Here is a 14,952-nt window from a genome sequence, read left to right on the forward strand (position 1 = left end):
AAACTGTTTTTATATTGTTTTTAAATAAATATTGTTGCTTTACATCATATTTTGTTCTGTATAGGGTTTATTCTTACATCACAAAAGCTGGGAGAGTGAAGTGTATTATAATTGAAAGTGAGCCATGTATGCACACATTACTGAGTGTGTGTGTCACGTATGAATGGAAATGTCCATATATGCCTGTGCCTCTGAATCTCTGAATGTCTTAAACTCCATACTGTTGAAAGGTAAAGGACTCACAGAAGATTCAACATCTTCACTGGCTTTCCATAAAGTGTAGGATTCAGTTCAACATCTTCTTCACAACACTGCAAATAACTGACAAGAGAACTACTGGAGGGTCAGGTGCAACTGTCAAATAATGGTCACATTTTGGCTTAGAGTTCAACAATTTGCTTAGGGGCCCAGGAAAGTCTGGGCTGGCTCTGTACTGGTAGCTCTTCTTTTTGCTCTGGGTCCGACTCAATAGTGTGGTAAATGCTCAGCTTAAAACATTGAATAAGTGGGGTGTGGCCAGCAACAGCTTATTTACATAAATGTGACAGAGCCCTTAAACAGCTCATTCTGAAAGGGTCTGAAACTGGCAAGAACAGAGCTGGTGAGATCTCTTTATGAGAGTGATTTTGTGCAAAAAATGTGTTTTTTATCACCCATAGACCTATTCTAACTTGATTAAAATGAGGTGTAGTATGTCCCCTTTAAGATCACTTCCTAGGTCTCTGTAGTGATATGTGGCTAATGGTTATAATTAATTTCATGTGATGGATTTCATAGACACTCTTTAACTCTTTAAAACTGGCTGTTGTTGACTCTACTGTTAAGATCAATATGTAAATGATCTCTACCCAGATTGGCTGCCCACAGAAGTAAGCAGTTACTGAATGTAAATGCAAGGCAATATCAGATTTAGGAGATTTGCATCTGTGTGTAAATGTGTGAATCTGAAACATGGCAGTGTTCCTTTTGTAGAAGACGTGTGTTTCATACCAAAGCAGAAATAACCACACACTGATCTGAGATTTGACTGAAGAGCTGAGACCAGTGTCAACAGACAGATACAACAAGCTCACGTGTTTATGAAGTCACAATCACTATTGTGTTTATAAAGTCACAGTCATTTGTTTACATTGCCTGAGGATTTATTGGAGTTCATCAGGTCAGATGCAGTCTTCACTGAGACAGTTATTAAATGGAGCTCTTGTGTGTGGCACAGACACAGTCCCAGCGATGATGTCACACGGCACTTATTTAAAGGGACAGTACACACACTAATCAGACTTCTGTAAGAGAGATAAACAGTATGCCATCAGATCAGTAAGATAAAGAATCATGTGCATGTTCCTTTTTGCAGCAGCAGCCACTGATTCCGAATAGGCTCCTGTTTGCGCGATAAGTTCAGGATCATAAACATAACTCAAGGCCACTCCAATGTATTAGATGATGTTACATTACTCCAGAAAACACCAAAGCTGGGCACTGTGCATCTTATTTCATTCCACACTTTCATATTGGGTTCTTTACAGTAACTGAATTTGCTAATACTGTTGTGGTTGAAATCGTTGGACATTGTAGTTTCACTGATTATGACTTTGCAGAAGTTTAAATTTAAGCTTGTAGCTCACTGTATCTAAGGTCACATGTTTCCTGTGTGAGAGAGAGGTGTGATTACTGTTCTCAGCAGCTTAGAGATGTGGTAACAATTGGCAGTTTATCAGTTTACACCCTGCATCTTTCTCAGCATTTATCTGGGCCTTATTACATAACATTTAGAAATGGTTATAGTACTAAAGAATTTTATGATATTTACTTTCCAGAATTTCAGATATTAGCCATAATTAAACACATTGAATTGTTTGTGGATTATATTATACTCCTGAGGTGTGCTTTTACTTTCATGCTTTCTGTAAAACCAAACCTTAAAACTGGACTAAGAGAGGCAGGTCAATAAGTAACAAATGTAACCCTCCTTTATATACTGTCTTGGATGTATTTTCTCATGAGTAATATATATATATATATATATATATATATATATATATATATATATATATATATATATATATATATATATATATATATATATATATATTTGGTGTATATTCTACTTGATGAATGAATAAAGAAATAAGCAGGTTAAGGCCTTTTACAGATGACAATCAGCTGACCCTGTGTGTGTGCAGCAGTGATGATAATCCACCTGTGGAGCTCTACACCTGGTTTAAAGAAGGTGGAGTCTCACCTGTAGGATCTGAACACAGTTACAGTCCTCTACAGAGTGGATCCTACTACTGCGAGGCTCGTAATAAACATGGAGCTCAGAGATCAGCTCCAGTTCTGTTTAAATGGAGATTCAGCTGGTTACATGTTACTGTCTGCCCTGTGACCCATTATCTACATCATACATGTGTGTGTGTGTGTGTGTGTGTGTGTGTGTGTATTAGCGGGTCTCTCTGTGATTCTGTACGTAGGTTTTGGGGTCAGTCTCTGTGTCAATGCAGCGCTGCTTACTGTAGTGTTCTGAAGGAGGTGAGGAGGGGATTGTCCTACAGGATGATGTCTGTGATTGCACATCTCTTCCTCTAGAGGGCAGTGTAGTGGGATGGAGCTGTGAAAAGGTGAGAGTGTTGTCCAAGGTACTGTTCTTAGAGCTGCACTGAAAGAGGTAGTGGTTACAGTCAGTGAATAATCATCAGTGTGGTTTGGTTTTATTAAACTAATTTATTTAACTTATTCCACTGGTCAGTGTATGAGTTTGCATATGTGTGCATGTGTGTTTTGTTACAGCTGAGGTACTGTGTGTGTGTGTGTGTGTGTGTGGGTGTGTGTGTGTTCTGTTTGTTGCTGATCTGTGGAATTGTTTTGATTGTTAAACATAAATCTGACTATTGCAATAAAACCATGGCTGTGTCTATAATGGCCCTATATTTCTCACTGCACTACTATAAGGAACTGAAGGCAGGTTATTTTTATAGGGTATATATTTATGTGTTTATTTATTTGTATTTTATTATATTATATATTTTTCAGTAGATTTTGAATTGTTTGAGTGCATTTAAAATTACCCACTACGTGTATTTTCTTGTATTTTATTTGTAAAATGGAATTGTCTTTAAAACTGTTCATTTTCAGTTCCTGATACAACATTTGTGTGGTATTTTGTTACAACATTTGTGTGGTATCAATTTTAAACTCTATATGTTTACTTCTAAATAGAATAAAAGCACCGAGAAAGACAGAGACAGAAGGAGGTTCTCAGGAGGAAAAGGAGCTCAGTGAGACACTTATTAAACACAAGTGAATCTGTTTCACGGCATCCTGTTAATTCCCTGATTTTCTCTGGAGATCTTTACTGTACTGAACTCACTGATGATAAGGGCGTATTCTTCTGGACACTGTAGATTCACAGATGATTATAATTTTGCAGAAGTACAAATTAAGCTCATATTTCACTGTGTCTAAGGTCATGTTTCCTGTGGGAGGGTGGTGTTACTGTTCTCAGCAGCTTAAAGACGTCTAAATCATAGGCAGATTATTAGTTTACTCACTGAAACTGTTCACACCTTTATCCTTTTAGTGCAGGAGCCTCATCACAGAACGGTAAGAAGAGTCTTTAGTTCTGAAAGTTTTTTTAGGGAATAGCTTAAAGAATACAATCCACAGTGGTATTAAATTTTGTAAAATAACAATGTACAATTCTCCAAACAGCAGCTTAACTTTTTACTCAGGTTCAAATTATTAACAGAATGTGCACAGTTTGGAGTACAGGAGCACTTCAGCTGTTAATGATTATTTTCTTGTCTGTCCTGGCAACTGAACTGGCAAGCCCATGGTCTCAAGCCATGGCAAGCCAAGCCACGTGGTTAAATGAGATCTGCAAAGTAAAGGAATCTCATTACTGTGCCCATTAATCTCTGACAAAAACTGGTTACATCTAAAAACCTGAAACCTAAATATATTAATGTGAATGAAGATTCAGTTCAGATTTCAGAGTTATTTCATCATCTTTGTAGAATTTTGAGGGAAAACTCAGCTCTGCTGGTTGGTGTGTAATGTTGTGTTCAGCTGTATGTAATGATTTCTGTTTATGAAAGTCTGTGTAGTCCACAGTAAAAAGCAGATACTGTAAATCAATTCAAGTATAAATTAAGACATGTCCTGATTAAAACATGGTAATAAAGTGTGTGTGTGTGTGTGTGTGTGTGTGAGAGAGAGAGAGAGAGAGAGAGAGAGAGAGAGAGAGAGAGAGAGAGAGAGAGAGAGAGAGAGGAGAGAGAGAGAAAGATGGAGGGAGGAAAGGTGATGTCCTCCTAACTTAAATGAATAAAGTTCAACAACTTGGTGCTGGTTGTGAGCAGTGAACAGCGGAGAGTCTCTGTATGTAAATGAGGTCAGCTGACCCTTTGAAGTAGTGACAGTGTTCATTAAATATCCAGAATAGAGAACACAAAGCACAAAATTCATATATGAAGCTGGACTTGGCTTTATAATAATAATAATAATAATAATAAATTATTATTAAATAATAAAATTAATTTATTAAAAAAAAATTATTATTATTATTATTATTATTTTAAGCACAATAACTCAAATACACTTACATTTGTTGTTACATTTAGGATCACAGACAACAGGAATAACAACAAAAAAGAACAATACTAAATATAAACTTGTTTGGGCAGTCCATGTTTTGACAGATTGTAAGCACAGGTGAAGAGAGGTGTTGTTAGATTAGATTGGAATAAAGATAGAGAGGGAGGCTGTTTAATTGAAGGCTGTTTAATTGATAGTGAGGAGGGTGTTGTTGATTGTAAGGAGCTTTGTAGTAAGCAGAAGAATATTAAATTGTAAGTGATATTTTATCAACTGGGGGCCTGAATAAGGGTTTCAGCAGCAGCCTGAGAGAGAGAGAGATTACAAAGATGAAACAATGAGATTTTAATTACATAGTTGGTGTGAGTACTTAAGAAAGAGAGCTGAGATTTTTGATCAGTCGAGAAGGAGAGACAGTGACATCAGTGTTGAGACTAAAAGGAGTATGGTTAAGGGTTGATTTTGTCAATGTTTATGAACTGAGGGAAATTTAACAGTGTGATATGTGAAGGAAGATCTCCTGCAATGAAATGAGATCTCATCACTTTGTTCATAAATATTTGACACAAACTGATCACAGCTAAGTATCTAAATATATTCAAATGAATTCACGACAAAAGCTGTGGTGTTAAATTACAGTAATTCGAGCAAAACTAACACAATGAGAGAGTAGACTTGAGAAAACCACAACAGCATCCTCAAGAGCAGACTATGTGTGAAAGGAGAAATATGTCAGGAAATATGTCAAAGGTCAAGGTGTGGTAGCTGACATTTATGTGATTCTAAAAGTTTAACATTTATTTGGCTGTCAATTTTTAAAAGATTTAACATGTCTTTCTCTTAGACTTTACACCCTCTACATAAGTCTTCTATAGCCTTCTGTCTGTCTCTGTCTTCTGTATCCTTCTCTCTGCCCCTACCTTTCTCTTTAAACCCCCAACAATGTCATTAAATCTTACAGGTAGTCCTGATGATGTCAATTAGATTTGCTCCTCCTCTTCTTGGGATCTATCTGCTGATGACTGTGGGTGAGTCAATGTCCAGGACATCTCAGCTGCTCAAATCTACATGTACAGTATAATTGGGTTTAGAGTGTTACTATATAATACATTATGTGGCCGAAATATATATGCCAATAACATGCTATACAAATAAATCCTATAATTGTGCATATAATTAATTATTGGGTCCAGGTTTTTCAGCCAAACTTGAAGCAGAAGCTCATAACCGTGGTCTCTAAATGTTCAAACACTGACAGCACTATCAAAAGATACCAAATTTATCTCAAGTCCATAAAATGTCTGCCCTGCTAGATCTGACCCAAGCAGCTGTAAATGAATTAATGTGATAGACTGTCTTATGGGCTCCAGTCTGTAATCAGTTCTTTCATAGAACGAAAAAAAACATTATTATTATTATTATTATTATTATTATTATTATTATTTTAAATGATAATAATAATTATAATTATTATGAATTCAACCTTTCTAAACATGTTTCTGTATGTGACCGTAGCGAATAGTGGAGACAAATTCATGATTTTCCAAGAAAAAAAAATATGTTTTTCATGATATGCTTAATAATCACAAATGCATTGCCTTCATATTTTCATTTTATTGCATTAGTAATAAATGCATCTAAATCTGCAGATCCTCCAAAATAAAAGTGGAGAAAAAAGAAAGTGGAGACTCAATTGTATGATCTGAACACAGTTACAGCTTCAACATTATTCCTGACCACATTGGACTATACCTCTGTGAAGCTCAGAATCAACATGGAGCTCAGAATGGAACTGTGATGATCTTTGTTGAGAGTATGTTGTAAACAGAAACATAAATAATGCAGTGTTCATGTTTAAAATAATGATAGATGTCTGCTGTTCAGCAGGGAGGAGTTGGTCTGTAGGTTGGATTCAGTGGCGGATGCTGGTCTTTCAAGGAGGGGAAGCTCAATTTCGGCCTACATCATAAAATGTGTCGGTTTATTTATACGTAAATTCTACCCTCCGTTCCTTTTTAAGAAAATGATCTGTGACCCTGTCGTACCAACAAGGGATCTTTTCCAGGGACTTGACTAGTGTCCTCTCAATGACTCGTCTCATTTCGCTGCTTCGCTATTGAACTCTGTGGAGGCTTAGCGTCCACACTGTTTAAAGCACTGTGAACTGCGGGAATAATCGAGAGGGAAGCAGCATCTTTACCAGTGAGAAGTAGATTCTGAACAAAAGTTGAGCGTGTTGTAGTGCATATTTATTCAATGACATGTACAAACAACAGTATATATTTGATCACTTATTTTTTTACATTGTTGGATTGCAGTGGGAGGAGGAGGATGGGGCTTTCTTCTGTTCATTGTTTTAATCTGCATCTACAAGTCAGTGAACTACAATGAAAGATCTTCTTTTGGTCAAACAGTGTTGGTTTTATTAATGACAGCATTGCTTTGTGTTTTTCTTAAATTGTTTTCATTCATTAACAGGATAAAGAAACAATCCACTAACTCTGACCATGATCAGCCAAAACAGGTAAACTTTGACCCCATCAATTATATCTCTTCTACAGTAGGTGCTCATTTCCCTGAAATAATATATTTGGTTCTTTTTTTGATAACGTAATTGAATGAGCTCAACCTGGGTACATTTAAGACAAACAAAGCTTTGACTGAATCTGAAATAGCTGATCCTGCTATAAGAGTTATAGACTACCACTAGAGAAGATTTTAAATCCTTTAAAATTGTTTATTAATTTCTGCTTTATCCTTAGGGATGTAAAAATATAATATATAAAGCAACTCTGGTTAAGTCTATGTCAAGCTCTGATTATATATGCAATAGTCTCCCATGATTTAGCTTGATGTGTAGAAAAAGGCAGGTAGCCAAGCAGAGTGCAACTTGCAGATTCCTGACACTAGGGCCAACTTAACGCACTGAAAGTTTCAGACTCTCTGTCAACTTGGTGGAGAATTTATACGCTATAACATGACTTTATCAGCATCAACACTACAGCTTAATAATAATATGTATTTATACCCAGTCAAACCCGCAGAGGGGCAGCGTGGGGGTGCAGGTTTTCCTTCCAAACAAGAAGAGCACAGTGTAGAAGAGCACCTTTCTTTAATCAGTCAGGCTTTAAACAACAGGTCACTTGAGCTCTTGCTATGCTGCAACTAAACAAACTCAATCAACCTTGCTTTAATGAGAGAAAAAATTGGATCTTACCTTCGTTGAAGGACTGTGCAATTGCAGTCATTTGGGCAAAATTTAAACATGTTCTGCACCCAGCTGCACAATTCATCCATTCATTATCTGTAACCGCTTATCCAATTTAGGGTCGCGGGGGGTCCAGAGCCTACCTGGAATCATCGGGCGCAAGGCGGGAATACACCCCGGAGGGGACGCCAGTCCTTCACAGGGCAACACAGACACACATACATTCACTCACACCTACGGACACTTTCGAGTCGCCAATCCACCTGCAACGTGTGTTTTTGGACTGTGGGAGGAAACCGGAGCAAACCCACGCGGACACGGGGAGAACACACCAACTCCTCACAGACAGTCACCCGGAGCGGGAATCAAACCCACAACCTCCAGGCCCCTGGAGCTGTGTAACTGCGACACTACCTGCTGCGCCACCGTGCCGCCCTCTGCACAATTCAGATTCACTTATGCCCTAAACAAAATGGTTGGTAATATCCAAGTAAGAGACTGAGGGACCAATGCAAGTTCGACACTTTAAATTTGTGTGGTCAAATGGAGAACTATTTTTAAAAATCTAAAAGTTATCAAAATAAATGTCCCTGATCTCATTGCTGTGTTTGTTGAATGAGAACATTAGTTGAATTAGAACATCAATTTGAAAATTGTGCCTTTAGTGTTTTTGTTTTGTGTGTTTATTTTATTTTTATTTTTTTCTAAAATTTTTAGCCTGAAGCTGCTAGCTCCAGCTAGGCTAACAATTCCCATAGCAACAGTAGAAAATATGAGGGGAGGATTTACAGTGACCAGTTTTAGGGGATAAGCATGAATCTTTTTATGGATGAATTAAATTTTACTCAACATTTTAGAGTTGAGGGTTTAACCACATTTAACCACTATTAAACTGACCACAGCTGTAAACACAGACCGTCTCTAGTCTCTAGTCTGGAGGACAGGTTTCTGAAAAGATTTTCTTAAGCACATATTGGTGGTAGGATCGTTTTTTGCTTTATTATTCTGTTGCAATGTTTTGTTTTGTTTTTAACAAAAATAAAATCTTTGTTGAGGAAAATGACTGAGAAACTGGAGGATCCTGCAGTGATCTACAGTAGCGTCAACAAAAACCATGCTAGCTGAGGAAGTCCATACAGATAGAGTTGTATTACTAGGGTTGTCTTGTTATTACAGATATACTTTATACACACCAATTTGTATTATTTAATATATGCTAAGTGTGCCATAATTAATACCTTTATATTATTGTCTGTAAGCACTTATCCAGTTCAGGGTTGTGGTGGGTCCTGAGTCTGGCCATAATCATTGGGCGCAAGGCAGGAACACACCCTGGAAGGGCCGCCAGTCCTACACACACACACACATTCACTCACACACTCACACTTACACTTATGGACACTTCTGAGTTGCCAATCCACCGACCAACCTGTGTTATTGGACACTGGGAGAACACACCAATTCCTCACAGACAGTCACCCGGAGCAGGACTTGAACAGGTCCCTGGAGCTGTGTGAATGCAACACTACCTGCTGCACCACAATGCTGCCCCTACCTTTATATATCCAATATATAAGTTCATTCAATTTATAATTTCAATAAAATTTCAATTCAGTATTGTTGCAAAAATATTTGATTTTCTTTGTTTAAATTTATTTTTTAGAAATGTTTTTCATACATTTACAGTCTCTCTCCTTTATATCTTTGTAGTTTTACATGTATGTTGACTGTTTATTATTATTATTATTATTATTATGTTTTTATATTTTTATGTGTATATTATGTCTACAAATATTTATTTTTAATATAATGTCAATAATTTGACAGTCGAAATGACAGTATGTCATACAAATGAAACAAATCTTAAATTTGAATATAATGGAACATATTGAAATACCTGTTGCATAAAATATAAAATTAAATAAGATTGTATTTCATTTTTCTGTTTCAAATTCAGAAAATAAATAATCATTTATTAAAATGGGCTGAAGTGTGTAGTGAATGTCTTTATTTTCACATTTATCTGCCTAATACCATTAATGTACAAATGTTTCTCTTGTGTTTAATTTAGATTTTGCTGTTAAATTAGTTCTTGTTCTAAACTCAACATTTCTGGGAAACACCTGACAGAACCACGGTCAGTGTGACCACGTAATATGTTCTGTCATGTCTTCTTCACTGTAATGTAGTGTCACGCCCTTGTTCTGTCATGTCTGTTTTCCCCGTCATGTGCTCTCTCAGCACATGGCTCTGTTTGTTATTGTCCTTGTCTCCGCCTATGTCCCGCCTTTTTCCTCCTCCTTGTCAGTGTCCTCGTCAGTGTTGTTTGTAATCCTGCCCCTTCATTATTAGTCTCAGGTGTCCTCGTGTGTAATTAAGTCCCCTTGTCTCACTTCCTCTTGTTGGACATTTCACCTCTGTATTCCTTTCAAATTTGTCTGTTTCTGTTGCTCTTCACCGTCGTTGTTTCTACTGTTGTCACTCTGTTTTCCTCCGTAGTCGTCTGTCTCTGCTGTTCCTCATGTTGTTTGCTCCCAAGTCTATTAGCCTCATCTGTTCATTGTTTTATTTCTGCCCGAGTCTGTATGTCTTTATTTTGTTATAGTTTTGGTTTAAAAAAGTTGCTGTGTTTTAGCGTGTGCGTCCGCCCCCGTCAGTCTGCCCGACGTTTCCTGACATGTAGAGGAATAAGTATGCACATGTTGCGGTGGCATAAGCACTACATATTGTAGTCAATGATAATTAATTATTATTAATTAATTATTTAATTCATTTTGCTAAGCTCCATGTTTGGGAGTCGTTAAATAATATGCAGCGTCTTTACCTGTCCAATTTTAGCTTGGACAAGTAGGTCATCGTGTTGGATGACTTTACAAATTATACAGCAAAATTAGCTAGAATTAATTATTATTAATGAATTATGCTCATTCACCTGCTGTAGGTTCTTGGCTCTGAAAGTGAAACTGAACTAGAAGGAATAATTCCGTACAAGAAAAGTGCACACACAAATAACCAAGGATTGGTTTTATCACACAACTGGTTTATTAATAATAATATCAAATAATGAATATTGATTATACATTCATATAATGAAATGGATTACAGCGATACATTAGGGAACAGGGAGATTTATATATGAGGAAATTTCTCTATGATAATTATTACCCTAAATTCTAGAAAGGCTATTGTTTATCCCAGCAAGCATTCAGCACCAACCTCCTGAGCAATGAAAGAAATGAAACCATGTGACCTTACGTATCCCAGGAGATGGACTGGGAATATGTCGCTGACGGGCAGTGTTTCCTGCGTGGCTTCCTGGAGCAATGCAGCAATGGGCCTTGTAGGTTGCAGCCGCAAGCGTTCCTTTTTTTTCCCGTCCGTCGGAGTTGATGGCGTTCTGAAGTTCTCTGTTGGGATTCTCTGTCATCGCTGATCTGCCGCCTTATGAGAGACACGTCCTTTCAGGTCTGTCCTGGGCCTCATCTCAGAAGGTCTTTCTAAGGGTGCTGGTCTCCTTCATGCTCTGGGAGGCATTGAATCGTTGCTGGAGTAAACTATAGTTTTCTACAAGAGATACAATTAAAATAGAACTTCTGTTCTATCTGGACCACGCTTGAGGGGCCCAAGAGTGTTTAAGAAAGCCATGAGAGTCTGACACCTGCAGAGGAGCCTGCAGAGTCATTTCAAAACCCGAGTTATTTCTCTCTTTAGCCTTGAAAAAGGCTAAAAGAGAAAAGGTGTGAAGTGAAGCGAAGGTGTGGGGAAAAGAGGAGACGAAGTGGGGAACAAAGCCTTTCTCATTTGGCGCCAATTTTAAAAACCTGATTGGAGCCTCTCTTGCTCCTGATTCGCTGTTTCCTGTACCTTGGTAGTGACATCACATAAAATTTATGACCCTTGACAAGTCAAAAAACACAGAATTCTCTCTGAATCATACTTTTACAATATAAAAATTGATATGTTAACACAAAGTAATATCATTCAGACAACCATGTTTTACATAATTATTAACCAAATTACACACACAGTATGTGGCTACCTTGGTTCCTACATAAGTTCATATAAAAAATTACTTTAAACCCATGTAAATTAATCCCACCCATTTTGATTGTCCAAATGGAATTCGTTTCACACAGTGGTCAACATATGTAACTTCAAACTGTTTTAAACCAATGGGAATTGACTTTTAATTCTATAGTTGTAGAAGTTTTTAATTAAACAGTTTTTACAGAAAGCATAAACTGATCCTTGGGTGTCTCTCCCAATAGATTCTTCTCTTGACCATGTGTTGCCTTGGGTCATAAAAAGGGTCCCTGGAGAGTGTTTTTTATGACTCTGCTCTGTGTTATCTCAAATTTCATCTGCTGGTGCAATGAGGGGATGTCTCTAAGAGCCAGCTAAAGTCTGTGTGTTAGAATCAAATCTCAAAAAGTCAAATTTCTTATTAAAAATGAATACACATTCATCATATCACACTACAGTAATAAACATTTGAAAGAGACCAATAAAATTATAACGGTTGAATAATGTGCTGAAACATGACAAAATATAAAGTTGTCATTGACAATGGTATTAGCTCTTTAAACTAACTCTGGGTTAACAGATTATTTTGGTGAGTACTAGGATATAGTGGTCTGCTTTCCCCCAGGACTCACGGATCTGGTCACAAAATCCTGCAGTGTGGGACTACATTTCAGTGTCCTGCGTGGGAATGGGTGGTTGACCACAGGAGCAGAAAAAATTAATAATAACAAAAAATGCCTAAAAACCTAAAAATTATGCAGTAATTACCGTGCAAGATCAACATAAGAAAAAATAGATGAATTACCAATATAAAGTAGTAAACTCTAAATATTCTAAATATTTGCGAAGCATCCAGTAATTTGAACAATACATTAATTGTGCATCCTGAAACACTGGCATCCCTCCGCTAGACCCCCAAAAACAAACCTGAGTGATCATGTGAAGTGGTGGGAGGACACCAGCGTCTCAGTTTACTATAATTCCCTGTGTCTATAGAACTCTATTAAAAATCCAGTACTCTGGGATCTGAGTAATCATGGCAGCTCATAATAGGAAATAGTATTTTGAAGGTATTCAGGAGCAAGCCCATGTAGGGCTTTATATGTTGATAACAGAATTTTGTAATCGATAGAGAATTTGACAGGCAGACAATGAATTGATGATAGAGCAGGACTGATATGTTCTAGTTTTAGTGAGGATCCTTTGATTGATAAATCCGGATCAAATATTACACCAAGATTTTTTGCTGCTGAATCAGGTTTAACTGGAAAGGCAGCACGATTTAAGATTAAATCTGATAATTTATTTCTTGCCACTTTGGACCTAAAAGCAGGACTTCTGTTTTGTTACTGTTTAGAAGGAGGAAGTTATGCAACATCCAGCCTTTCACGCCTTTTATACAGTCCTCAATTTTCTGTAATCTTTCTTTGTCAACGCGCTTGGCTTGTATGTATAATTGTGCATAGTCTGCGTAACAGTGAAAGTTAATGTCATGGTTTTTCATAACTAGCAGTTATAAGAAACCATTATTATATTATACATAATACCTAGTGGTAACATGTATAATGTAAATAATAATGGTCCTAAAATAGAGCCTTGTGGAATTTCAAACCTTACTTTAGAATAATTGGAAGATAAATTGCTTACTTTTATGAACTGATAAGATTCAATTAAGTGCGTAAGTTTGAACCATGATAGGGCTGTCCCTGTGATTTCAACCATGTTTTCTAACCTTTCTAGGAGAACATTGTGGTCAATTGTATTGAAAGCTGCACTGGGGTCAAGAAGCAGCAACAAGGATATGTGGCCTAGATCAGAGGCAAGAAAAACATCTTTTGTTATCTTAACTAGAGCTGTCTTGGTGCTATGATGTGGCCTGAAGCCAGATTAGAATGTTTAATATATATCATACTTATGTAGATATCAACTAAGTTGTTGGGCAACAGCTTTTTCTGAGGTCTTGGATAGAAATTGTAGATTAGCAATAGGCCTGTAATTAGAAATTACCTACTGTAATGCAATGTCTGACAAATACCACATTCTGGTGTCAAAGAGATGTAAAATACCAACATTCAGTTATAAGGTATAATGACCGAAACCCAACATCTGGTAAAAGTAAGGTTTTAAGGTCAGGTCTATGTGCCATTCTAACATCAAAAAGCATTTATTTGTAGGCTATAGTGGCAAAAATCCATTGTCTGTTAAACATCTGACTCTTAACATCAGCTTAAAGTGCCCTACTGACATCACTAGATGTTGATAATTTGTTGGTTTTAAGTTGTGATGTTATGCAACCATGTTATGTAATGGCACAGTGGCGCAGAAATAGTATCACAGTCACACAGCTCCAGGACCCAAGGTTGTGAGTTTAAGAGTTTCGTGTGTTGAAAGGTGGATTGGCGACTCAAAAGTGTGTGAGTGAAGGTCACCCTGTGAAGGACTGGCACCCCCTACAGGGTGTGTTCCTGCCTTGCGCCCAGAGATTCTAGGTAGGCTCCCAACCCACTGCAACCCTGAACTGGATAAGCAGTTGAATGAATAACTTAATATTGTAATTAACTGTGCAGATATTTTTGAGATTTCTGCTGAATAATAAAATTGCCATATTTGACAAAGTCTATTTTCACCTTTCTGTCCCCATTTTGCTTTTAAAAATTATACATACTGTACATGAGGCAGTATTTATTTAACATACATGAATGCAGTAATATGGTTTTAACATTATATCAGGGGGCAAAAGTGGTATGGAATCAACATCAGACTGCAAGGTTTATTGAGTGAAGGTAATGTTGACATTTTAACACTGATTCTACGTCAATTCAATGACTGATTGCTATCTGGGTGTAATTTTGCTGATGATTTTGATTTTGTGGAAGTTAATTTAAAGTCACGAATTTCCTGTGAGAGGAAGAAGGATGGTTTTATTACTATTCACAGCAACTTATAGATGTGTCAGCCACAAGTGGATCATCAGTGTATACCCTGCATCTGCTCTCCGCTTGTAGCATTGGAACACTGGAGGTGAGACTGCTCACAGAACGGTAAGAACAGTTTTAAGATTAGAAGATTAGAGATATTATCAGAAGATAATAACATGATAAGAGTATCATTCACAGTTTATTAATTGC

This window comes from Hoplias malabaricus, chromosome 2 (genome assembly GCF_029633855.1).
Source record: "Hoplias malabaricus isolate fHopMal1 chromosome 2, fHopMal1.hap1, whole genome shotgun sequence".
NCBI classification, from domain to species: domain Eukaryota; kingdom Metazoa; phylum Chordata; class Actinopteri; order Characiformes; family Erythrinidae; genus Hoplias; species Hoplias malabaricus.